This window comes from Camelus ferus, chromosome 11, assembly GCF_009834535.1.
Source record: "Camelus ferus isolate YT-003-E chromosome 11, BCGSAC_Cfer_1.0, whole genome shotgun sequence".
Taxonomy (NCBI): Eukaryota; Metazoa; Chordata; class Mammalia; order Artiodactyla; family Camelidae; genus Camelus; species Camelus ferus.
In genome coordinates, this window is record NC_045706.1 from 49,468,722 (window position 1) to 49,484,267 (window position 15,546).

Here is a 15,546-nt window from a genome sequence, read left to right on the forward strand (position 1 = left end):
GGGGTACAGGGCAAGCTGGTGGCAGAGAGGGAAGCTAGCTCTACTTCTCATGCTTGGATTCCACAAATGTAGCTGGTTCATAAAGAGGATTGAGTAAAATTTGCGATTACTAGGCAGCCACAGAACTCCCTTCTCACCTACCCGCTAGAGGCTGGTGCAGGCCTGGGGATGGAATGATACCAGAGAAGGTTTCTCGTACCCCACTTATTTCAGAGAAAGATTTCTGGACCTTTTAAAGCTCCCAGCTGATACCAATGTACAGCAGAGTCTGAGAACCAGGAGGCTGGAGTAAGGGAGCTAATAAGCCTGAACAGAGCTAACGAGACCACCTGATCGACATAAATAACGAGTAGTATATGGAGGCAAGTATGAGGGACAAGTAGAGCGAGGAGACAAGGGGGCTGGCCCTAATCGCGCTTTCCCCTCTGGGACACTGTGCAACTTGGCCAAGGCACAGCTGGCCAAGTGACTCAGCTCCTGACTGGCACAAGGAGGGGCTGGACCCAAACCCTGGTTAACGTCAGAATCCCTGGGGAGCTTATAAAAAAGAATACAGGCCCCTAGGGCCTAATTCGGGAGGTCTGAGCCTGGTTCTGGGATCATTTTTCCCCCCAAATTCCTCTGGTGATTCTAATGTGTAGCCAAGTTTGGGAACCACTGGCTTTAGCCATCATGCACCAGAATCACTGGAAGGCATTTCATTAAATACCAATTGGTGGGTCCACTCCCAGAGTTTCTGAGTCTGTAGATTTGGGTTGGGGCCGAGAATTCACATTTCTAACAGGTTCCAAGTTGATGCCGATTTTGCTGGTCTGAATTACACTTGGCCCATACCAGACAAGGAGATTCAACCCTGGCTGGATAGTAAAATCACCTTTGCAACTCTCACTACAGAGGCTGTACCAATTAAATCCATCTCTGGGTTTGGACCAGGAATCATGATTTTCCTTCCAACATTGCATTATGAAAATGTTCAAATATATAGTAAATTTGAAAGAATTCTGCAGTGAACAGCCATATACTCACCACCTAGATTCCGCCACAGCCATTTGACTCTGCTTCCTTTATCACACGACTATTCATCTACCCATTTCGCTAACATCAGGGTTTCTTAAAGCTCCAGTTCCCCAATTTCAGCTGAGTTTGAGAACCAGGTGCTTGTTATTTCTGGCCTTTTCCTCTGTAAGTCTCTTTCTGGCTATAGTCTGCAGAATCTCTGCCAAGAAACTAGACATGCATTTATTTAGCTCCTACTGAGTACCATTGGGGAATCTCTTTCCCTTGAGCTGAGTCTGGTGGGACATTTTATTTTCTGAAATGTTTTAAAGCCAGACAAATCCAGACCAAGGAGCCTAGTGTACTTAGTATGTGGCATTCTACTGGTGAGGAGGGTCCCACTTTGTCTCATCACCAGTACCTGACTGGATCTGGATGTGACTTGTCCAGGATTCCTTATCTAATAAAGACTGGGAGAGGATGAAGCTTCCTGAGAGGGCTCCTTAGTCACTGATTCCAGGGTATTGACCAAGCTGTCACTGTGAGATCTGTGCCTGCCCCCAGAGCTCCAGGCTTTGTAGGGGCAAGTAAACGCCCTTCATGATATGTGATAAGTGCTCTGCTAAATCACCCACGGTTTACCAAGCACTGGAGATAGCCTTTGGGGTCAGCCCTGAAGGGGAAAATGATAAAGAGTTTCTGTTCTGCAGAAGCTTCTAGAAGGGCAATATCTGACAGTAACCATTCCTCCTCCCACACCACTGGCCACACAGCTGATCCTGTGGGGCCTCAGAGTCTAGAGGAAGAGGGAAAACCCACAAGCACATGAACTTGCCCCAGGCTGCCTGAGGTCTGGAGTTTCCAGCTGGGCTGTGTACCTTCAGCTTTTCTTCTATATCGGTTTCTGGCAGCTGGGGTAGCATGAAGACCAGCGAGTGGGGTTTCATGGGAGAGAGAGTCTTGGCGGGGTAGAGTAAGTGAATGTATGTTCTTTTATTTCTAAGGAAAGAGTGGGAGAGCTGATTAACGAGCAAATCTAAGCCATGTTCTTCTAGGACTCCTTTCCCACTCTGTTTGAAGTGAGAAGTAGAGAGGAGAAAGAAAGGTCAAGGGAGAGGCCAGCCCACACAGTAGCTCTGTCATGCCGGACAAAGGCCTGAACTCATTCTCCTATGGGTGGGTGGGGAGTCTGGGATTTCCTGGCTAGCCAATAGGGTTAGGGAATTCATTTGGAAATAAAGGTGGGTTTTCCCTCAGTCATCAATGAAATCAGAAGACCTGCCATTTAGAAATACAACTTCGTGTGGAGGTAGTTTCAGCTCTGCTGGTGACTGAAACTTGGGAGCTGGGACTTTCTCAAACACTTTTTACTTCAGTCATTTTGAAAATGTAGAATTCTTTTGGGCCCCTAAGGCTTGAGTCCCTTTTACTGGGGCTTTTTAGCATGATTCACTTGGTATGTCTTCCAGGGTGTCTTTGCATTTTACTGAAATGGTTTGCTGATGTTCCTGGGGACTTTATGGACCAATAGGACCTTGAACTCTGGGAGGACTGTGGTTGGCTAATGGCCTGTGGGCCCCAGTGCTCTCAGCACAGGACCTGGGTGGAGGAGGTGCTCCACAGGTAGTGCTGAGTCCATGAACACTGCACTGTTTTCCACAACTCCAAGAAAAAAAAAAAGAAAACCTAAAGTTCAACAATAGGGGGATAGTTTGTAATTCTGGCACAGGAACCAGGATAGAACAGCAGGTAGCTCTTTGAAAAGGCTAATTATAAAGGCTCAGCAGGAATATGTAAAAATATAAAAGGTGGAAAAATACTATCCAGTAAGCATGTTGTTTCTGCTATAAAACATGATGTGTATGTCATAGTTAAAAACTGAAAGGAAAGACAAATGGAAATAGTTGTGCTAAGACAGTGAGATTATCGGCAGTGACTATTCAAGGTTTTTCTTAAATCTTAACTGTTGCATCATCATTATAACATAAAAACTAAACCTCTACGGGAGTGTTCCACTGTAGGCATGCCCAGGATTTGGGAGGCCAAAGTCCTTTGCTTGTCCTTTGTCTAGGCAGATCTCCTCCAGGCAGGGTCTGTGTTGTGCATGCCTCATCCACATGGCCCCAAACCTCACACACAGTAGGTGCTCAATAAATACTTGCTGACCTGGCAGCTCAATTGGTAGCTTATTCTAAAGATTAAAGGGTTTTTTTTTTTTTTTGAAGGTACCCAGAAGTACTTTGACTGGAGGAGAAAAGGAGTTGGGGAAAGAATTACATCTGGTCCACACACCACCAACTGACAGAAAAGTTTAAGTACTAGATTGCATGTAAGTTGGTTCTTTCAGTTCAACCAGTTTAGTAAATGTATAACCAAATAATTTAATTTTTTTTAACCCCTAAGCTTGTGTGTGTGTGAATAAAATCACAAAAAGAGGAGGAAAAACCCTTCGTCCACATGGGACCTCATTCTGGGTTCAGGGAACAGCAAGGTGATAAAGGCTGGTCCTCAGGGAGGAGTGGCCGCCTGACTGACTTCCCCTTTCGGTCCAGAACTTGGAGTTGAGAACTGTAAGTTGACCTCCTTCTTGCTCCAAGGTGGGGCCTCTGTGGAGTTGACATCTTTCCCTCTCTGGGGTCCTGGTGCATATAGGTCCACAGCTCTGCCAGCCTCGTGAGGGCCTTTGTGCCAGCATATGGGAGGACTTGGCTTGGGGATAAAGAAGAAGTAGAGTGTATTTGGTTTGGCATTTGCTAACTGGTAAAGGTCCTGTCTTGGAATTATCCCTCACCAACCATCCCCTGGCTGAAATATCATCATTATTTCATCCCTGAGGGTAGGGATTTGAGGTTCTCCTGCTCAGGCACAGGTCTGGAAAGGGAACCTCTCTGACCCATTTCTCCAATGGAAAAAGTACCACAAGGTGACTCAACACTGGGGGAAATTAGCCCCTGAATAAAGTTGGCGGATATTGTATCTGGTAGCTATTTGTGATGTGTCCCTAACAAAGGAGGCCCAGAGTAACTCTAGCTTTTCCAGAGAGTCTATCTGGACTACTGATACTAATTAATATATCCAGCCAGTTGGCCACTCAACTAGTGAGACCCTGAAAGAACAGAATGCAACACAGTGAATGGTTGACTTCTTATGCATTGTTTTCTAAGCAGTGCACTAAGCCCTCTACACACGATATTCTCTTTCAATTCTTCCCAAGAACCCTGTGAGGTGGATAATATCTCTACTTTACAGAAATAAAACCTAAGGCTCAGAGATGTGATTTGACCAGTAGCATGCAACTAAATATAGTAATGCTAATTAATAGCTAACAATCATTGAGCACTTACTACTACAGGGCTTCCTGCTTCAACTTGCTTAATCCTCATAACATCCTTAGAAACGAGGTAGTTATTGCCCCATTTTTAAGAAGTGCGGAAACTGGAGTACAGGAAGGATGAAAGTTCCCCAAGGCAGTCAGCTAGCAGATGTCAGAGTGGGATGTGAACACAGGCAGCTAAGCTCAGCCATACTTCTAACCCCCATGCTACATATGGTAAATGTCGGACCCAGCTGTGTCTGGTCCATGAAAATATACTGAGAGCCTGCTGTGTGCCAGGCACATACACCTACCCAGGTGATCACACCCAGTCCCTGCCCTCATCAGCTTCCATGCTGGTGTCACTGCACCCAGATGGTGTGGAGACAGGCCAGAGTGGGGAAAGGGTTGGGACAGCCAGGTGTAGGACATCCAGAGGACACTGAGCTCAGGCAGGGAGAAGGCAATCAGGAGTGACCCTACCCTCATCCTCTGTGGTTGCCCTGAGGTAATAATTACCCTCTTTAGGGGACTGAAGCAAGAGGTCAGGGGTCTCTAGGGCCCACTTATCTCCAGGACCTGGACTTCTTGGAGTCTTGCCTCACAGGCCCATCGTAAGGTTTCCCTTGTCTTTGCTTTGCATACATTCCACACAATAGGAGACACTGCAGATGGATCCTATCAGAGAAGCTCCCCTTGAGGAGATACTGAGGCCAGGATTAAGAGGCCTTAAACTGAAATTTCTGAGGGAGAAATTATGCTTGAACTAGGTGGCTCTGCCTTTGGGAGGTCTGGAGGGTGTGACATGGTCTGATTTGTGTTGTAATAAGCCGGCTCTGGCCACTGGGTGGTGACAGGATTGGTGGGGCCTGTGTCCCTACTCTCTCTCCTGTAGGGTCAGCCCTATAGGAGCTCACCTCAGCTGTGGCTCTGGAAGCCTGCCCTGGATTGGAGAGATCCCATCTGTTCTGCACCTCTGGACCTTGGCCTCAGCTGATCAAATTCTGTCTTGAGCCTCCTCACCAGTACACTCCTCAGTGGACTGTGAGAGGCTTAAATGCATCAATATGTGAAAAGCACTTAGAGCAATGCCGGATCATGGTTTACATGTGAGCAATGATTACTGTAATTACAAGTGACTGGGTGAACAGAGATAGACAGAAGCCTGGATCCGTCCTGGCCCCTCCCCTTTACCAGCCAGCCTTGAGCCTCGAGTCTCTCCTGTGGGATGGGGCTGGTCAGGCCAACTTGGCAGAGCTGTGTGAAGATCAGCTCTCATACCCACACCCTACCTGGTGGGTAGTAGGCCCCTCCTCACACAAGACTGAAAAAAAAAAGGCTTTAAGATTTCTCAGGAAGGTTTTGTTCCTGCTGTTTTTCCTTCCTGACTTCCCAACTGTCCATTTTCTCGCTGCCACTGACTCTCAAGCTTCACACCCTGCAGTTCCCAGATCTAGGGTGTCCGCTCATAGCTTCTGTCTCAACTAACATTACCTTTGTCCCTCTTCTAACCCTCCACCTCTGGGAAACAACATACAACTTTAAGGACTACTAACTTCACCACATCCATATGGTAAGAGCACCTGCTTACTGGGCACTGACTGGGTACCTGCCTGGCTTTGTTCTTTATTGCCATGTGCTGGGCCTTTGCATGGATGTGCTTGTTTGATCTTCGGTGTTCCTTGGAGGCTGGTGTAATTATCACCCCATTTAAAAGGTAGAAAAACAGAGGCACAAGTGGTTAAACAACTTGCCTGGTGTCACAACTAGGAAGTGTTGGTTTTAAACATAAGCAGTCTCAGTCTAAGCCCCAGCTCCCAACCACTCCATTTTCTTGTATGACCCTAACGTTTAAAATTCAGAGGAATTGGGAAAAGGAGCAACATCTTTGTCCTATGAATGTCAGAGTTTTATTTGCTTGCTTTTTTTTAATCAAAACTTCTTTTACTCCAGAGTTGGGTATCTCAAATTTCCCCTGGTTATATTCTGCTGGTGTTTTATCTCCTAAGGCATTCTCTAAATCTCACCAAACTCTCTTACGCTCAGAAGTAGGCATATTTTCTCTTGCTCTGTCACCTGTAGAGATGGAAAACTGCTCATTAGCATGTTCTTTCTCATGCTTGAAAATAGCTTTACGATGTCTCAAAACTCTCTGAGCAAGAAGGACCTGGCCCCTTTCCACGAGGCTGGTTTCCTGTCCCCTGCCCTGAGAAAAGTGTTCGGACTTTACAGACTCTCTCTTCCCACTGGTTATGTGCTGGACAATGGGGTCACACCCTAGAGTGCAGGTGGGGAACTCTCCCCTGCACAGAATTTTATTTTAGTTTAATTTGTTATTTTAATATTCCAGTACGTTTAGAAAGGAGATAAAAGTGGAAGGAAGTAGTGAAAAAAAAAAACTTATCCCTAAGACCTCCTCTCCTGACATTTTTATACAGACTAGAACTTACTTTGAACCCGAGGGCCTGCCTACATGCCAGGCACTGCTCACAAGGGCCTGTGGCAGGGACACAGTCCTGGTCCTGAGTTTCTTGCAGTCTGAGCTGGTGAGCACTGAAAACAGCTTCAAAAAATTTCCATTTCAACCAGCGTTTACTGAGCATCTGCTGTGACCAGGGAGTCTTCTGCACACTTTGGGTACATCAGCAAACAAAGATCTCTGTCTTCATGAAGCTTACATTCTAGTGGGGAAGGGAGACAATTAGTTGATAAATGCTATAGAAAAAAGAAAAGGAAGGGGGCTGGGGTACAGGGTGTGGGTGGGGAGGCTGCAGGATTAGATGTAAGTCAAGGCCTCCTAAGAAGGTTAGATTTGAGTCAAGACTTGAAAAAGGTAAGGGATTTAGCTGTGGGGTACCTAGGAACCCAGTGTTTCAGGCAGAGGGAATAGCTAAAGCCTCAAAGAGAAAAATCCAACACAAACACCAGGAAGGGGATACCCAAAAGATAGGGAATCTGAGAAAGGGGCCAAGGGGAGGGAGGAAGGAGGCTGAGCATGCCTAGGCTAATTGCACTGTGGCTGCCCTGCTGGGTGGGATGATTTACCTGACCCAGAGGACCAGGCTCAGCCCAAATCTCTGGGCCAAGGAAAATTAGCTCTGATCCAGGCTCTTTCACAATTAAGCCATGGCCTTCAGTAAGTCGCATACTCCCTGGGACTCAGTGGCCATGTCTGCAAAAGAAGACAGGCAACATCTGGCCATTCCCTGGTCTTCTGCAAGTACTTTATAAGAATAATAGTAATAACAATAGTAGTTATAATAATAAAGTTGCAAATAAGATGGCAATTGCAGTATCTTTCTGGGGTGAATAAGATAATTATTTTCATTACTGAAACTTTAAAAAATCAAAAGCAAAACCATCTAACTTATGTGGTTTCTGAGGAAAAAAAGACAAGAGAATGGCCTCTGGTCAGGAAAAAAAAATGAGGTGACAAAGGCAAAAGGCTTCCTCTCACCAGCATTTAACCGTCATCCTCTTTGTGGGAGCTGGGTTCTGAGGCCCCCTCTGGGCTGCTCCTGAGAATAGTTCCTTAGCTGAGCTTTAGAACATCTGCAAGCAGCCAACTGTCAGTTTGGGAAGGTTTGGAAAGTATTACGTAAGGCAAAAAAAAAAAAAAAAAAAGCCCAAAAAAACCCAAAAAACCAAAAACAACGGTTTTTGACAAATTAAAAAAAAAAAAAAAAAGACATGGCAAGGTTTCCTAGCCTTTAGGTTGTAGGGACCAGAAATGCAAAATTGTGTTCTCACAATCTACTGATTTGCTAAAAGGAGAGATTTGAGAGCATCACATTTTCAGACACTTGGTTTTGCCCAAACTCCTGGATTCAGGGCCATGTAGGTAAGGGCTTTCCCTACCCAGACAAACAAGAGTGTTCGGCTTTTTTAATGCCAAGACAGAGTTGGGGTGAGCCTGCTGGAAAAAAAGGACTAAAAAGAAAAGTCCTCCCAGAAAGTACATCCATGAAGGATTGCTTAGGTGAGGAGTCACAGAACAGGCACAAGTCAGGGTCTGAAGTCTGACTGCTAAAAGTCAAATCTCACCTGTAATAATAGCTCTCTGTGTCTCAATTTCCTCATCGGTATAACAGTAAAGTGATACCTCCTTCACAGGGCAGTTATGATGGTTAAGTGAATTAACATAATGAAGTCTTTAGAATCATACATAAGTCCCAGAAAAACAGCCAACAGTGAGTGTTTTTGTCTCTGGGTTACATGGGTTCTTCCTAATCAGTCTCTGAGTGTTTTTCATTGAGGGCTGCCTATTTAGGGAACATTTTTGGTACAAGCACACTTTCAGGTCATGCAGGTCTCTTCTTTCTAACTGATATTTTCCTTAATCTTAAAAGAATCACCGTTTCCTAAGCCAGCACTGTAAAATAGAAATACAATGCAAGCCACAAATGTAGGTTGCCATATATGATTTCAAATTTTTTGGTAGCCACACTGAAAAAAATAGAATGAAAAAGGTGAAATTAATTTTAATAACACATTTTAACCTAATATATCTAAAATATTACTTCAATATATATTATGAATGAGATTTTACATTCTTTTTTTTCCTTACTACATCTTTGAAATCCAATATCTGTTTTACAATTACACATATCTCAATTCAGACTAGCCACATTTAAAGCACTTAATAGTCATATGTGGCTATCATGATGGACAGTACAGTTCTAAATGACAGGAAGACGGTTCTTGGCAGTGAGCTTTGGTGGGCTAGTCAGGCTGGGCCCTGACCCTCTCCCAGTCACCACTAATGATAACCAGAAAGGCCTCTGGGATGCAGGATCTTCTGGTCATATGGAATAAGGAGGTTTTTGATGCAAGCCGTACAAGTTCAACAGTGTGGTTTTGAACTGAGATGTATTAGGCAAGCTCTTGCTTGCCCCTAACGGTCTTTTCTTCCATTCCCACTAACCCCATCCTCTACCTCCACCTGTCTTGATGATTACAATCTAAAGTAAGTTTATTAATTATCATCCTCTATTAAAATGCAAATGTTGGGATAATATCTTTACTGAGTATCACCTGAGACTAAGGTAGCTGAAACAGAGATTAGGATGGGAAGTAGAATGTGTTTTGGGGTTCTATTTGGAGGCTCTGTAAAGTGCCATTGTATAAAAACCATGAGGGGGAGGGTACAGCTCAAGCGGTAGAGCATATGCTTGGCATGCATGAGGTCCTGAGTTCAATTCCCAGTACCTCCCCTAAAAATAAATAGTAAACTTAATTACCCCCAACCCCCCCCAAAAAAAACAAATAAAAATAAAGCTTAAAAAAAAAAATCAGTGATAGGAAAGCCTTGCAGAATGGATTCTGCAGGTTCTCAGCCTTTAATGAGCCCTTCCAGCACAAATCACTTAGTTCTAACAGGAACCTCATTAACCAAAGGCAGCAGTACCGAGTGAGAGCAGACACCATTTGAACACCTTGGGTTCAAATTCTTTAGGTGAATGAATCTGAATCTAAAAACTACACGAGGAGTCCCTTAAAGTAGGAATTTTGCAGACTTGTCCTGCCCATCCATTCCCAGCAGCCCAGAGGAAAAAGAGCCTACCCCTTCTCCCTTCAAAGGAATCACCCTTTGATTCCATTCAGGGAAATTTCAGTTTGGTCTTTAAAGTAGGATGTGTCTTGGGGAAGGCTGCCTTGATTTCTAGGACAGGACCTGCTTCTTCATCTCTCCCTTTCCCCATTCTGTTGTCTTAGGGTGAATTTGCTTATCTTTCCTCCAAACTACTATTATAAGCTTGTTTGTTTTTTTTTTTTAATTTGGGGGGGGGGAGGAGGTAATTAGCTTTGTTTGTTTGTTTAATGGAGGTACTGGGGATTGAACCCAGGACCTCGTGCATGCTAAGCATGCACTCTACCACTGAGCTATACCCTCCCCCATTATAAGCTTGTTTGAAGGGGGTCTCATTTCCCTATTTCCAAGTTCTTGGAAAGAGTGGAAGGAACCCCACTTTCACCCCTATGAGCTGGTAATGTATCTGATACCTCAGTGTATATCTTAATGTCTGAAACAAAACTCTATTCTTGTTTCATCTGTGATGAGACTGGACTATCTACCTAACCCACAAATGTTCCTTCCCTTCAGCATTCCTAACTGCTCCTTTTTCCCAGTCTATAGTATTCCCAGCTACATTGCCTTGAGGAAAATTACTTTTATCTGGCAGTTCCTGACTGCTGATCTCTGACTCAACTTCTTTAGTCTCATTGTGCCCCCAGGGAGGTTATCCAAAGAATGCTCTCTATCAATTGGTTTTTTTTAAGTTAACTTTTGTCAATAATCAACATTTTTATCGAGTGTTTTTTTCCTTGATTACTAATACGATACATAATTTTATTCTATAAAATTTGGCATAATCTAGAAAAGATAAAGAAGAAGCATCTGTCATTCTACTGTCTAGAAAACACCACTGTTATCTTTTGGGTAATCAATAGTTATTTGAGCCCATTATATTTTATACCAGTCAAAACTGTATCTCTGGAGTAATCTAGGAAGACAAGACTAGCACATGCAACAAAATAGAAGTATTCAATACAGATTTCATTCACTTAACCATTCATTCAGTGCTTTATGGGAAAGTACAGAAACATACTAACTTCATTTAGAAGTTTAGTTCACTTGGGGATGTCATCAAATGTACAGCATATTATTGAGGTCAGAAGAGCAACTGATTCCTGCAGTAGATTCTATCTCTTTGGATGGAGGTTTAGGCAGTATCTTTTCATTTTATTAGAGGGGGTTAAAAGTTAAGATTTCCCATGAGAAAAATTTTTACTATCTCAATGTAATTACTGTGACCAAATGGTGAAACTTCTAAATAGCACTTTACTAAAAAGAGTCTGTTCATTTTTCATGTTTGTGATCAAGATACCCCATACCCTCAAAAAAGAGCCTAGAGTCTGGCAAAAAATAAGAACCAACTGAAGTGTAGTAACTTAATCAGTAGATGTGGTCAGCCTCAGAGGATTGAAATCAACAGGCCGTTAAAAGTCTGGTTGATGTTCTGTGGTTACAAATTAAGGCGCAAGAATTTCTCTCTTCCTTAGTGACCAATAATCTTAAATATAAGTGCAGGTTTATGAATTTCAGTATATATGTGTTTTGGGGAGTAGGAGTGAAGTCAGGTTGTGAAGCCTAGGAAATACTGTCATTGAGTTTGGGAACTTGGAAAGTTTGCTGATCTGCAGAGGGAGCTCAGAGCTTGAGGTGGTGAATTGATGGAAGAATTATGGAATTGGCTGGAATCAACAGCCAAGTTAGTTCTGCGGACACTTGAGGGGCCAGGTAGTGCCACAGGGTAAGGTATAAAATAAAAGCCATAAGAGGAGATGAGTGGGACCCCAGTGTGCAAACGAGTGGTGTGTGCCACTTTGAACTACCAAAGGCAGGACATGGCAGCAGTAATCTCTGGATAGAAGGTGAGGAGAGATTTGTCCTTTCCTTTAAGTCCTCTTTCGCCATTCTTCAACTGCCCACGTTTACATAGTAAGCATTTATTAATTTTTTAATGAAAAAATATAATTTAATAAAGATACAAAAAATAATTTAGGATAGTATTGATAGAAATTATGTCCTGGGGAAGAGATAAGACTCAAAAAGTCAAAGAAGAATCTCCTTTCTTGATTCATTTTCAAAAGGTCTTATTCCCCCAAACCCATAAGTCCATTCCTGTTCCCCCATGTCTGAAGTATTTCCTAAGAGATTTGTTTCCAATATTTTTGATCCTTGTGAAAATATCCCCAAGAAAAGTAACACACCCCCCTGTTCCCAGTTATTTATATCAATAATATTCAGCATATTCAGCATGTGGCTTTTCCATTGCAACTTTTGGTTCTTCAAAGCCCTATAATTTTGGAATTGGAATGTCATATTCTACTAGACTCAAAGTTGAGTTTGAGAAGTTCTTCTAAGCCTTTTTGAAAAAATAGAATTTATTTTTTAGAGCAGTTTTAGGCTCACAGTTTAGTTGATCCAATGGTACAGAGATTTCCTATATACCCCTGCCCTGTTTTACTTCTTGTCAAATTGTAGACCCAAACTATGGTGGTGGGGAAGCTCTTCCTCTCCCCCATCCCTAGTCCATGATTAAAACACTGAAGTTCCCAAACTTTTATGTATTTGGCAACACCTGGGGAAGCTTCTGGAGTAGGACTGTGAAAGCCTTCAACAGCAGGGCATCTGCTCCTGGCAAACCGAATGTGTGGCTATGGTGATGAGAAGGGAGGTTTGAGGAAAGAAGCCGCTGGGGATGTCTGTGAGCCTGTGTCCTCTCTTAGGGCACCCATCCTGCAGGCACCCACCCACTGATACTTGGTGAGGGGTCTAAGAACACAGTGGTAGCTGCTCCCTTCATACCAGAAGAATCAAGATACTTTTCTATCTTGGCTACAGTCTCCCCATGCACTAAAGGGAGGAGTGGGACTGAGAGTAGAACAGAAAGGATGGGAAACTCGAAGGATGCCTGAGATTCAAGAATAAAGGAGTTGCTTTTTAAAGAAAAAAAATTTTTTTTCCCTCAAGGTCCTCTTTTTAATAAGATGTTTTCTTATTTACATGGACTCCAAATAAGATAAAGAAACCTTTTAAAAAGGTTGATTTTTTTAAAAGTGTTTTATTATGGAAATTCTTTAAAAAATACTAAAGTAGGGAGACTAGTATCATGGGCCCCCGTTTTCTATTACTCAGCTTCAGTTATTATTATTATTATTATTATGACTATTATTATGCTATACCTCTCTCATCCTCCCTCCTCAAACTGGATTATTTAGAAGCAAATCCCAGTCATTTTATCATTCTAAATAGGAATATTTCAGTATGGACCTCTAAAAAAGAGAAAAAAGGAAGTCTCATGATTACAAATCTTAACCTTGTTTTTTCCTCATTCTTCATCTGTCACTAGACTTTGAACCTGAGTTCTAGACCTGGTTTGCCACTCACCAGCTGTGTGACCAGCAGCAAGTCATGTAACCTTTCTGGACCTGTGCTTTTCTCACCTGAATGGGTGAAGTAGATGATATCTAAGACCTCTTGCAGTTCTAGAGATCAAAAAGTCTTACAAAGGTCATTCTTTCAGCATCCAGAGATATAGTACAGATTTGGTACAGGATCTATTTCCTGTTTGTTTTTTGGTGCAATGCTCAGTTCAGAGTCAAGACCTTCTCAGTGAAGATCCAAAAAAGTCCCAGAGGCTGCTGAGTAGCAGAATCTTTAACTTGGAGCTTTAAAAAAGAACTGAGCCCTGGAACCATCCCTGGGAGCAGTTTTGTGCTGCTCTCAGTATCTCCTCTGACAACCTCAATGTACCTTAACAAGTATTCTGCTGAGTTGTGATGCTGGGAAGGTTTAAGTTCTCTAAACAGATCCACCTTTTCAAAAGACCACCCTGAAACCCATAGCTAATGAAAAGTGATGTTTACAGTGCTTTGGGGTGGCTGGGCGGTGGGGGGTGGGTGTGATTAGTTACACTTTTAGAAAACAAGGAACTGATTTTTGTTTGTTAAGGAGTAAGGATACCCATTATACAGGCAAACTGACTGAGTGTGAAGTAAAGTAGGTACATTTAAGGTTGCCTGGTAAATGAAAGATTAAGTCCAGGATAGAATTTCTTTTAAAAGTATGGAAAACTTATTGTAGATGTTGAGGTTTAGGGAAAGACAGGGGTTCTCTTTGGTTAATGAAGGAAGCTTTGGGCAAGAAGGTGGTACCCAGCACAGAGAAGCACTGCCAATGCGACCCTCACATTGCATGCCACAAGCTTTCATGGGCATTCTCTTGTTGCCTTCCCACACCATCCTTAGAACTAGAATGATAGGAGCCCAAGGAGTAGGTGGCCCAGCATCTCTCAGCTAGAAAGTGAGGGAGGTGAGCTTGGACCCAGACTTGTGGCTGCCACGTGCATGTCCTGTTTCTCTGCATCTTGAAGAGGGATAGGGAAATGAAACTGGAGAAAGGCTATTTGGAAAAAGAAACTCGGTTGTCAGTGTAGCAAGAGTAAAGCAAATACTTACTAATGCTGCACTTTACTTTTCCTTCTTTTTTTTTTAATCACCACGGCCCAGAGAATGAAAAAATGGACTCAAATGAAGAAAAAGCCTCCAAAATTACATTTTAAAGTGCAAGCTCTAATCAGCTCTGAGGTTTTTCAGGAAACTTACTGAAGCTATGGACAAGGTTATTGTTTTAGTGCCAGGGTTTTAAATTGGGGGGGGGTAGGGTTAAAGGGACCAAAGATGAGGGTTGTTATTTCAAGCTGAAACCAGTATTCCATAGTGGGGAACTCACTAGGTCTGTGAGTTTTGGGGCTGGTTAGCGCACTCGGAGAAGTCCCTGGACACACTGAGGAGGGTCAAAGTATGCATTCTTTGTAACTGTTGTGGACTTGTACCACAGCTACTCAGCGATTAGATTCTGAGGCCTGTCCTTAGCAGGAAACGGTAAAGGAATCAGCAGGAAGCCGAAAACAAGGGAAGGGAAACTCCTCCCTCCTGTCAAAAGAACAGACTCTGGTGAAGATGATAATGAAAATGGGCGTTGTAGGGCTAGACAGGTTGAAATGGAGAGTGGTTAAATTTTGAATGGAAATAAGGCAAATGTACCTTATGGCATGTGACAAACTGCTGTGTTTACTGTGATTTTAATATGGAGCCTGAACCATGTGTTCCTGAAGTCCTCCAGAAGTCCCCACAGAATCCCCAGGACATGGGAAAAATGCTGTTGCTTTATTTCCAAGGGCAGTGGTTTGTGTGTTTTCTGAGGTCCAGCAGTCCATTGACAAGACAACCTCCCCTTGTTTCTGATTTCCGGCTTATTCAAGGCCAGAGGACCCAAAAGCCAAGTTAAGAAGTTTTACCGGGATATAAAATGAAAGTATAAATGGAATAAAATCATAAGGAAAACTGGGTGTGAAGGAGCAGAGGACCGCAAAATCATTTTTCTGTTTTACCCAGTTCGTTGTAACCGAAAATCCTCACTAGATTCTTGAGGTAGGGGGAGAGCCGGTGATTCAGTGGGAGAAACGGAGTCCAATAAGAAGAAACTGGTTATCTGAAATCCGACAACACTTTCTTGTAGGTTAGAATTCAGCTTTGAAGTTTCACTTGTTGAGCTTAGCTCAATAAGTTATGCTACTCCTGATGAAAAAGAAAATTAAGAGTATTTTATGTTGAAGGGCCTCAGTGATGAAAAGGCAGCATCTATCTCACTTATCAACTGTGCAGTGAGC

The 15,546-nt window shown here is 43.0% G+C and overlaps 1 long non-coding RNA gene across 5 annotated transcripts in view; it reads right to left on the reverse strand.

Moving 5' to 3' along the window:
* Positions 1 to 3,085: 3,085 nt before the first annotated feature.
* Positions 3,086 to 15,546, reverse strand: part of LOC116667193 — a 33,040-nt gene continuing 20,579 nt past the window's right edge. For 2 of the 5 annotated variants that reach the window (XR_004324000.1, XR_004323996.1), the window contains one exon: positions 6,316 to 6,990. This is a non-coding gene — a long non-coding RNA (uncharacterized LOC116667193). Of the gene's footprint in view, positions 3,706 to 6,279; positions 6,991 to 13,567; positions 15,455 to 15,546 lie in introns of those variants that run through there. The other 3 variants (XR_004323998.1, XR_004323997.1, XR_004324001.1) reach the window with 3 other exon arrangements.